The sequence below is a fragment of the Acanthopagrus latus genome, chromosome 7 (assembly GCF_904848185.1).
Source record: "Acanthopagrus latus isolate v.2019 chromosome 7, fAcaLat1.1, whole genome shotgun sequence".
Taxonomy (NCBI): Eukaryota; Metazoa; Chordata; class Actinopteri; order Spariformes; family Sparidae; genus Acanthopagrus; species Acanthopagrus latus.
In genome coordinates this window covers 21,494,094-21,504,845 of record NC_051045.1, presented here as the reverse complement: position 1 = coordinate 21,504,845, position 10,752 = coordinate 21,494,094, and the positions used below count along the sequence as shown (strand labels likewise).

General features: G+C 39.7%; 1 protein-coding gene across 7 annotated transcripts in view; it reads right to left on the bottom strand.

The window, feature by feature from the left end:
• Positions 1-10,752, bottom strand: part of bsna (bassoon presynaptic cytomatrix protein a) — a 167,238-nt gene that overhangs the window by 1,589 nt on the left and 154,897 nt on the right. For 6 of the 7 annotated variants that reach the window (XM_037103470.1, XM_037103472.1, XM_037103475.1 and 3 more), the window contains one exon: positions 1,125-8,075. The gene's annotated coding sequence lies outside the window, so the exon portion shown is untranslated. Of the gene's footprint in view, positions 1-1,124; positions 8,076-10,752 lie in introns of those variants that run through there. The other variant, XM_037103471.1, reaches the window with a different exon arrangement.

The following is a 10,752-nucleotide window of genomic DNA, read 5'->3' as shown; positions in this document are numbered from 1 at the left end:
TCAACTCAGTCTCTGAATATGAACCGGTCTGCGTTTGTCTTATCTGTTGACTCTGGATGACTGTTAAATGTTTCTAGGAGAAAAGACACTTTTTGAGCCACTAGTGTAGATTATAAAATAGCATGGCTTTCTCAAAGGCTTTATTTCACTTGCAAAATAGGTAAGATGGGGTCTGCTTTCATTAAAAGGTTAAGGCGTGAGTATCTTTATGACAGAGGGTGCCAAATGTTCAGATCAGAATGAGCGCATCTGTTCTGAAGGAGAGGAGAGGAATTTCAGACCTTCAACCAAATCTTTGGCTCCTCCTCATTGCCATAAAAGCCAGACCTCTGATGTAGTCAAGTCCGTCTGTATCGTAGTAGAGACGAGAACAGATTCTACAGCCGATCCAAATCATCGTACAGCCTCAGGTGCCTGTAGGCTGTGCCGACAGTCTGTATAGAGTCATTATTCAGTAACATTTGTTTTGGATCGTGATACAACTGTTTTTAGTCAGCAGTACAGGAGCCGCTTGGTTGCTGAGGAGGGAAAAGTTTATATTTTTCTGAAAACATGTAACCAAAAAACTCTGATTGACTGAAGAGGGCAGTGAGAGATGGATTGCTTTCCCTGGAAGATGCTGAGAGACAATTTAGACACTGGGGTTGGGTTTAATTTGGATGTACTTTTCCCTGCTTTCCTGGTCCTTCACCTCAGGCAGGTACCCTGAGGCTTCCTGTTTTCCCTTCAGAGAAACAAATATGTGACCATACTGGATTTGCCTCATCTTTCAAAGTGACACACCTCTGCAATCTGGGCTAGCTGATATTCTTTATCGAGGGCCTTGTCAAATTGGGTAATGACCCAAACGGCTGTTTGCTGTGCTCAGAAGGATCCCCTGGTGTCAGCAGAGGGTGGACATGAGCTTCCCACCGCTGATCTGTAAGGTGTCATTTCCAACCACCTGCGCTCTCTCACAGCGATCAGCTTGACACTTGAAACCACTGACAAAATGTGTTAAAAAGAACAGAAGAAGAAGAAGCAGTTTGTTTTAAAGAAATAAAAACAGCATCAATATTCATTCTTGACACTTTTTGCAAATGGGAAAAACTGCAGTTAACTACTGAATAAGAGCTTACACACCATTTTTTGTGTGTATTTGTCTTTTATTCATTTTTCCTGATTGAAATGTATTGTAAGGTCATAATTTGTCATTCATCACATTACATGGCATGATGCACCAGGTCTACTACACCCATTTACAGGAGGAATACACGGAAACATACACAAGGTTTTACAATGGGGAAACAGGAAGTTTAGCTCATTGCACTTACAACAGTGAATGGAACACTTGTAGTCATTTTTAGGCTCTTGACCTTTTTCTGTATTTTATTTTCACCCTCTTTTCTTCATTCAATTGGGTTTTTTTTTTTTTATCTTTTATCATTTTATTTTTTTTTACACATCTCCATTCGCCCTCGTCATCTCCATCGCCCCAAAAATGATCCATCCACCCATAAATTACATGGAAGCCAGAATATTTTTTTCCCTTTTTTGATTTTTTTTTTTTTGTCATCTCATTTTACAAACACAACATGTATAGAAACTCTACACAGACCAATATGTTTTCATTTTTTTTTTTAAATGTCCGAATACAACTTTTTTTAATGAGTTTTTAAACAGTCCGCACGAGTCAGCCACATACGTACACAATGAGTTTTTTGTCGTTTGTTATTCAAATCTGCTCTCGATCGTTACGCATGTTGTCGATTTTTTTCTTTTTTTTTTTTTTACGCACACAAAGCACAAGTTGCGGGCAGGGAGGGTTCGTCTTTTTTTTTTGGGCTTGCATACGCTCCAGCTTGTGTCGCTGTGTGGTGTGCGAAGGCCTCTCTTGTGCCTGTGTGTGCGTACGTGTGTGTTGGGATGCAGTTTTTAGATTTTTACATGTTGTAAAGAACATGTTCCCTCGTGGCAATTTACATCGGTCGTCGTGGTTGCTTCGAGAGCGGACTCGGGCCGGCTCTCATCTGGTATTTACACTGGGAAAAAAAAGATGGCAGCCCGTGAGGTGAAAGGTCAACGGTAGAAGAAGGAGGTTCATAAAGTCAAGGGACGGGTTCGGGTGGGGGGTGTCCAGGTCATGCAATTGTAATTTTACGCTGATGATTCATTACAGGTGAAAGATGAATTAACGCTCCCTGATGGTTTTACAGTGAAAGATGGGACTTTTCCCCCTCGTGGTTTAAGATGTTTCGGCACTCTCGCTCTCTTTGTACAACCTCTCACCTATGAAACATTTACGTTGTCATATAGTTATTTATATATTTTTGCGTTTTAAAGTCTTTCTCCGGTCCTGCTATACATCACCTGCCCGTGGCGACAGTTACTACAACTACTACTACATACTGTACAAGCGCTGTATGCTACCTTTTTGGTTGAGAACACACACACACACACACAAACACAGAGTCCAGGTTTCCCAAAAGCATCTAAGCTGCATTTAAGTACAGTCGACTTGATTTCTTCAACTCTGTGGCGCTACTGTCGTCCGTCCTTTTCATGGCTGTACAGGCAGAAAAAACACGCCGAATTCTGACTCCAGATCAGCGCCACAGAGGATCAACAATCAGACTCTCTGACTGTGCGTAAATACAACCTTATTGCTGAGTCGGGCCTTTTGAGACCCGGCCTCTTTCAAACACGGATCCCGAGGAAATGTCCGTAAATCTGACCCATTGTTCTATTGCAAAACTAATAAACACGAGAGTTTTGTTCCAAAACGTAATTTAAAAGAATATATATCAGATTTTTCACGTATGAAAAGTAGTTTGTGTGTCTTTGTGGACTTAAAGAAGCTATTTCCCGAGCAGATTTTGATTTGGAACACGACTCTAAGGTCCTATCTTCTGTTATGGTCTACGTTTGTGCTTCAGACGCCTCTGATAAAACCAGGCTGTGGCTCGGTGAGTTTGTCCCCCTCGGTGATTGTTGCGGTTTGAACCGAAGTCCTTTGCTTTCCTGGATTTTGACAGACACCATGCAGAGTACAGACAGAGACCACGACTGGCTAGAGGGCAGTAACAGGATGGCTTTCTTCAGTGACTAGTATTGTAGTATAAAAGCCCTTGCTGCTATGCATATTTAAGTCACCTTCAGTGGCTGCATTCACACAGGAACAAAAAAAATAAATAAATTGACATTTGCTCTTTATTTTTTTAAATGCAGATCTTGTTATTTATGACTTCATGGCCGTGTCACTCAAATAGCACTGAGTCCCTCTAGTCGACAGCAGTTACGGGAAGATCACATCTTTGTTGTTATGTGTTTGAAATCTGATTTATTGCACCTGCATATGCCCATCCACCATCTTCTGTTCTCATTTGAACACCTCCGTTTGCAATGCTGCATTTAGTGTGTGCTTTCCTGAGGCAAAAGTGATTGAGGAACATTATATTAAACTTTTAATTCCAGAAACATACGACATACAATAGAGGAAGTTGGGAACAATTTGGAAAACTTTAAACTCTCTCTCACATTATTTGTTCTACCAGTCTAATTTTAAGCTTCTGTAGTAAAGCTACGGATCCGGCGGGCGCCTGTGAGGGCTGACGTGCAGGAGTGCAGCCGGATCTAAACAGAGCCCGAATAATCAGACTTGAGGCAAAGAAAAAACGTACGGAAGTCAAACTGTTACAATGTTTTTCACTTGACAGTGCATTAGCATTTCGTGTATTAATCGCGAAAAAGGTAAATTAGATTTTCACACCAAATGCTGAAGGAAAAAGCAACAGGCTGGCATATTTTTCTCTAGTGGCAGACTGTAAAACTTAAAAAAGAAAGAAAAATAGAATAATATTCAGATAAATTCATCTGATTATATTGGTTGTGTGGTAAATCCAGTGATCGGTAACATAATCTCTCACTCTATGCTTCTATAGATTTCAAACCTAAGTCTCTCTTCCTGCTTCACTCCCAGCCAGCTTTCCATCCCCTCTCAGCACGATAAAATACATTTTAAATAAATAAAATCATCTCAGAAAGAAATTCACAAAAAAATATACTCACTTCTTTTACAGTATTAACGACTTGTCAGGCCATGCTGAAATAACTGGGTGTTGTAAAGGCGTTTGGGAGTTAAGAGGGATGTTTCTGTACTGCATAAACAACTTACTGTACTAAATTCTCTGTTTTCATAAATAGTCTGTAAATTTGCAGATAACTTTTTTTCTCTTTTTTTTTTTTTTACACTGAGGCACAGAAATGAACAACAATGTATTTAGCTTATCGATCTTAGCGTGTTGTGGCAGTGCACCTTCAAACACTCAAACACACACTCAAACAAACTCACTCTCACCACTGTTTAAATTTAGGAATGCTTTAAACAGAGCTGCACGGGTCGCCTCCAGTGGTGTTTCGGATCAAATAGATTCTATAAATGCTATGTTATAATCTGTTATATATAGAAATTATATATTATAATCTGCATTATGTATGTAACTGTATTTGAACTGGCTCGGTGTTGAACATAAATATTCTTTAATTACACAATTGCACATTCATGTAGCCTGAACCTACCAGGAATTTCGGGCTGTAGTCATCAATAAATCAATCAATCAATAAATAAATAAATAACAGAGGGGCTTTTCTTCTTCACCCCTGAGCAGACACAAACTCTATTAGGGAATATACTTAAAACATTGATATATATTCTATATCTAATATACATCTTTTTTTAAATAAATCTCTGGACATTTTTCGGTATACTCAGTTAACCCCTGCTTGAAGCAAAATAAAGCAAGATGGCCGACTCTGTGACTCTTTTCTCTGTGAAATACATCTCAAATACTAGTTTTTAAAACATCAAATGAGCCATTATTTAGTATATAACATCTTACTGAGACATTCAATATTTATTTTTATGCACGCTTCATTTAGAGCAGACTACTCTCAATTGGAAAGCCTTGTTAATGGCAAGGGTGGAGAAGTCAGTTTTATTTTGACGACCATTCATTTTTAGTTTGAATACAGTGGTGCATCTTTGGAAGCAACACTGCTAAATCCTTCCCCATCCGCTGAGCTCCACCTCTCATTTTCCACCTCTCATGAAGGCAAGTTTAGAGAGAGAAACTCCCAGCTGGGGAACAAAGGGGACCCTGAACATGCCAGGTTAACATAAATAATACAGAGACCCTTCCTATTACTTCCTTACTTGTACACAGTCAATAAAATTCACAGAATCTTCTTATTCTGATCTATGAGAAATGCCATAACAATGCAGTCTTGATACCAGAATAACTCAGGTGTGATAAATAATGATTGTGTGACTTTTTCCCCATTTGTGTTTTCTCTTCTTTTTTCCTCCTAATGTTTGTTTTTTTTTTCCAAATATGATTCATTGCATAGAAGGACTGGAGATGAGAGGTCGCCTCTTCTGCCCACCATATTTGTTGTGGTTGAACTCGTTTGTTTTCTTTTCTTTTCCACATTGGATGATGGTCATTTAAATACAGGCATACAGACCCCCACACACATACATACAAACATTAGGAACAGAACAATATAGAGGTGACTTTGAGGTTTTTCTGCACCGGGCGGCATGCGAAGGTTCCCAGCGAGCGTTCACACAGACAATATACAGCAGAAGTTGGTTGGTTCGTTGGTTTTGCTGAAGGCCTCGCAATGTTTGGCCTGACAGAGAATGTTTTGAGTACCGAACCGCAGATCCCACAATGCACTGCAGGAGCAACAGCAGGGAGAACACTGACCTGAGAAGTTTCCATGACAACTGACAGTCTGAGAGAGAGGTTTTCAGGGGTTGGGTTACAGGTCTGCACGCCACCACGATAGAAAATGAAAAGATAAAAAAAGGCGAGTGACTTTGTGACACAACCAAGTGTGTTATTTTTGGTTCCTCAGTCACATGAGTGCTGATTTTTTTTTTCTCTCTTTTTGACACCATTTTTTCAAGTGTGCTTTCACGTGCGCTGTGCACATTTGACAGAGTGAAGACACATGCTGATACACACTGATGCGTAAGGAGCTCGGCGGGGCTTTCTGCAAACTCCCAATAAACGTCCATCTTGGAGGGTCACATCGAATCCCAAACCCCCGCAGATTGACGATGTCAAGTCCAGTTCTGCCGCGATGTGTGACTGGTCTGCTTTTCAGTGCCTCTCTGCTGCCCTGCAGTGCTTTCAGATCAGACTCCAGCTGGCCAATACAAGCAGCGTATCACTCGATCCACTGACTGGCTGATTGAAGACAAGATGTCTCACTGTTGGTTGGAGGAGAAGATCTGGGTGGTACCAAACTCTTTATGAGCAGGTGAGCTCCTGCTCTCTGATGTATCAGTACAGCAGTGGTACAATATAAGAGTACATTTTGTGGTACGTTTCAGTCAGACTTGAGCGGTACATCAGTGGTAAGTTAGACAGACGGAGGCAACACATTTCTGTTCCACCAACTTTTGAAATGACACAAGATTGTGCTCTTTACTTTCCTACCTCATACTCTATTGCTTTTATAAGTATTGATAATACATAAGAGTCAGAAAATTGACAAGGGGGGCTTGATGGAGGTAACAAAACATTACAAAACATAAATAAAAGAAAAATAATATCACAAACAATTATCAAAAACAAAGTTAATTCAAAAAATATAAATTAATCTCACTGTGGCCAGTGTTCCAGCTGAATATTACTACATAAAAAAGGGTGTGATGAAAATATGTGTTCACAGGGTGTAATAAAAAATATGCCACTTTTACTTCAAAATAAAATATTTAAAAACGATTAAGGCGATATTGGTAACCTGCAACATAAAAACCAGGCAAATAACAGAACTGAAATCAGACAAAAATGAAAAGAACACAAGAGATGATAACTACCGACAACAACATGAGAAATATCTGAGAGCCAAATGTTGTGGTGTGGTTGGAGGAGACCCATCACCACAAGCACTGCAGGTAAGTGTTGTCTTAATGGCTTTGTAATGGCTGAAAAACAACCCAACCACATACGGCTTCACGCCAAGTACCAATTCTCCTTAGAAAACAAAAGGCTCCTCTTATTCCCGTGGCCCGATTCCTGTGTGTTGCTCCGGAAATCTCTCTTCTTTCGTTATTGTTTTCGTCGTCTAGGTAAGATGTGTTTCCCAGTGTCTTTATGGCCTCTGTAATGATGAACAGTGTAAGGTCTTGGATATAAAGTTCCATGCATTCCAAATTCCTACATTTATTTTTAATCCACTATACACTTCTTTAAAGACATGGCAAGTTGAGGATCGTTGGGCGGGGGATTAGAAATAAATAAATATCAGCATTCAAGAAACGCAGAGAGGTGAGGAAGAGGGGGAGCAAAAGGTTTTAACAGTTCCAATCTGGAATGTAGATAGAAACAGAGCAAACCGTGGAAAGAAGCAAATGCCAACACACTTGTTCTCTCCGTGTGTCGGCTTTGTGGTTTTAATTGTCTTATTCATTCAATGGGACATTTCCACGAGGTCTTTCGTACCAGAAAAGCCTGCGGTACTTCAGCAAGTTTTATTCCATATTCCAAACTCTTTTTTTACTTTGAGAAGAGATAGAAAAGAGGAGAGAGGCTCGGTTGTTGCTGAGTTTGAGGACAGGACTGTGAAACCAAGGATCCTAGCATGCCTGTGGTAACGCTACCAATTCCTGTTCACTGTTAGCAGGAAAAAGCAGCTCTCATATAAACAGCAAAGTCGTCGGCATATGGGAGTAGAATTACTGCACCCTTTTATTTCCTTCCTTTGAAGCTGCAGTGTTGAATCCACATGGAGTGCTGAGGTCAGAGACGGCTTTCATTGATTCTCCTTGCCTTCAGCAGCTGTGTAGATCTCCGGTGATTTAAGTAGAGCTCCGTCTACTGGCATGGAAGAGCAGCAAAAACCAAAACTGGTTTCTCTAAACTTGACATTTTTGGCTGTCAGTTTCTTGTTTGTAAGGAAAGGGTGGAGATATTTCTAACTGCTACAGGTTGGATCTAGGGCTCCGTGGTCATCAGGGTGGAATCTAATTCTTTGGCTGGAATTTAGGATAGTCCTTCTGAAGGTGGATGTTGGCTTGGAATGATCTGTAAAAAACAAAGAACAGAAATATAGTAAAAAGGTAATTCAGTCAAAAAGACTGAACACAAACCTTTTGATAACCTTTTCTATGTGTCTATACAGGTCTTTGTAGATTACAGTGTCAACAGAAGAATCTTTACATGAAATGATTCAGTTGTCGCTCCACCCACTTGACCATCTGTAGCTGCTGTTTACCTTGTTTACAGTGTTAAGCAATACGACTTGAATATCTAATGTAGAGGAATGGCATAGCAAACATGGTTTCACACATACTAACTGTTTTCCTTGTAACATGGTGGCCACGACATTAACTTATAGAACAGGGGAATCTCCATTGTTACAGTGTACCCAAAGTACCCAACCCAAAAGTCATACTTTGAAGTCAAAGTAAAAATTATTGTGTAAAAAGATACTTATTATGCCTTTTGGTTTTCCTTTCCTTCAGAAGTTGACATTGTTTTTTGCTGATGTATAAGAACTTGAAAGCTAAAAAGGTCAGAGTCTGCACCAAAAGAAGCTCCTCTTTCCCACAGAAAACACTGCTCCTGAAGCATCTCATCAGTGGTCCCGCCATTAATTCTGTGATTATATAACATCACATTACATCACAATGTCACACATTTGCCTATTGTGTGCCTAGTGGCTAGTTTTGTGCGTATGAATTGATTAAGCACAGCTGCTCCATTGTTGTTAGCAGTACTGGTTCAGATGTGTGAGCTGACCAATCAGAGGAGTGTTCAGGAGTGCGTTCCCGACAGAGGGGGAATACGGAGCCACAGCACTTGATCGTTTGAGAAAACTGATGTGTTTTTTGAGCATTAAAGAATGTAAACCTATTCTAGTGGTAACTAAGCAATATCAACTTGTGAAATTGTTCTGCATTTTAGTGATCATCGGAATTCTTTTTTCATTTTCTTTTTCTTGCTTTGATGACTATGATTCATCAAAGAGTCACTCTTGTGACTCAAGTTATGAAAAAAATCTAGTGGAGGTAAAAAGTATGATACTTAAATTAACACTTTCTTGGTGTAAAAAAATATTTGAAGTTGATAATACACTGGGCGCACAGGGAGCCTTTGAACTTAAATGAATGTAACTGCTGCATAGAAATAGAATGAAGCAAAAATTAAGCTGACCACTAGATGGTGGCTAAGTCTAAGAAATACACTGCTGATCTACAGTACATTGTACACTAAGGCTCAGCTCGGAGGTATTTAAAACATATTTGGTGAAACAAACCATCCTTTCTCTCAAGTTTTCCCTTCAATAAAAAGTGCAAACAATATGGATTAAAAGGGTCACATACATTATTTACATTATTGTATTTATTCACTGTTGCACTCATACCACGGTGCAATGATGGATTCTTGCTTAAAAAAAAGCTGATTTGTGTTCAGGAAGCCCACAGCATGCTGGTGTCTGTTTCCCATCAAGCATGTCATGCATCTTCGTGCATAAGCATCTGGTCAGTGTCTTGTCAATACAGAAAATTCTGCGTTATGATTGTTCTACATCTAGTTGCAAAAAACAAGTATAATAATAGTAGAGCTGGAAGCAAATGTGCTTATTTAGTCAAGAAAACAATGTGAAAATCCTGTGGCAGCAAACAACAAAATTAAAACATGAACAGTATTTTGGCTAAGAGCCATGTTTTATTTTGCAATGTTCACAGTAGTATTTCCAGCATGAACCAGCTGTACTAGGCAGCAGGAGAATGAGGCCATAGCTATTCCTAACATCCCCAGACACCCTGTCAGCATGTGCTGACACAGCACTTGACGCGCTGACGGGACGGCCGCATGTTAAATTGCTGCTTGAAATAACACAGCAGTGAAGTCACTTGTATGATCTGGCACTTCAACTTTGCTTCACAGCTCTGAGGTACAGCAGATGCCCTTGATTGTGGAAAACAGTTGTGTTTAGTGTTCCCTCTCTTATGAAGTGTTTGTTCAATTATAAGTTCTTTCTTTCTACGCAAAGTGGAAGCTTTTCCATTCCTGATTTTGGTCATAAACCTTCTCCCTGCTTCAGGCTAACAGGGCAAACAGAGTGAAAAAGCCCTTCAGAGCATATGTATATAGACACTGCAATGATTAGCCCCAATATAAAACACCTGTGTAAGCCTGGACAAGACCTTGCTTCACCTGTGGCCACTTTAGTCTCCAGTGCATTCAAACTCAGTGTCCTACACATTCACAGGTCATTCACAGTCCACAAGATATTTTGCCACTTCACAGCAAAATAGATCTAAGATAGATTTGAAAAAACATTATTTACAGAATTTTTCAAGCCCAAATTTCATTTTTGGTTGAACTAGGCTGAAGTATTTTTTGTTGTCTGAACCTGTCAGACCTGCTGGTGCACACACACAAAAAAAAAGACCTATGAAGTCATTTTTGTGTGAACAGATTTGTGTATGTGTATGAATAACATAGACAAGATAAAAGAAAATAAGGTATTTCATAATATATAAGGTATCTGGTATTTTTTTTGAAGCTTTAGGACTCAATCCCGGTAACTTTTTCTTCATGAGCTCATGTTTCCTTATGTTTCCCAAATGGATGTACTGTATGCATCCTTTTAGAATCACTCTGGCGCTCTGGTCTTCCCTCCCACTGTGCCTGACCCAGATTAACTGCTTCAAACATGCTGTATATTCATACGTGTCCAACACCAGACTTA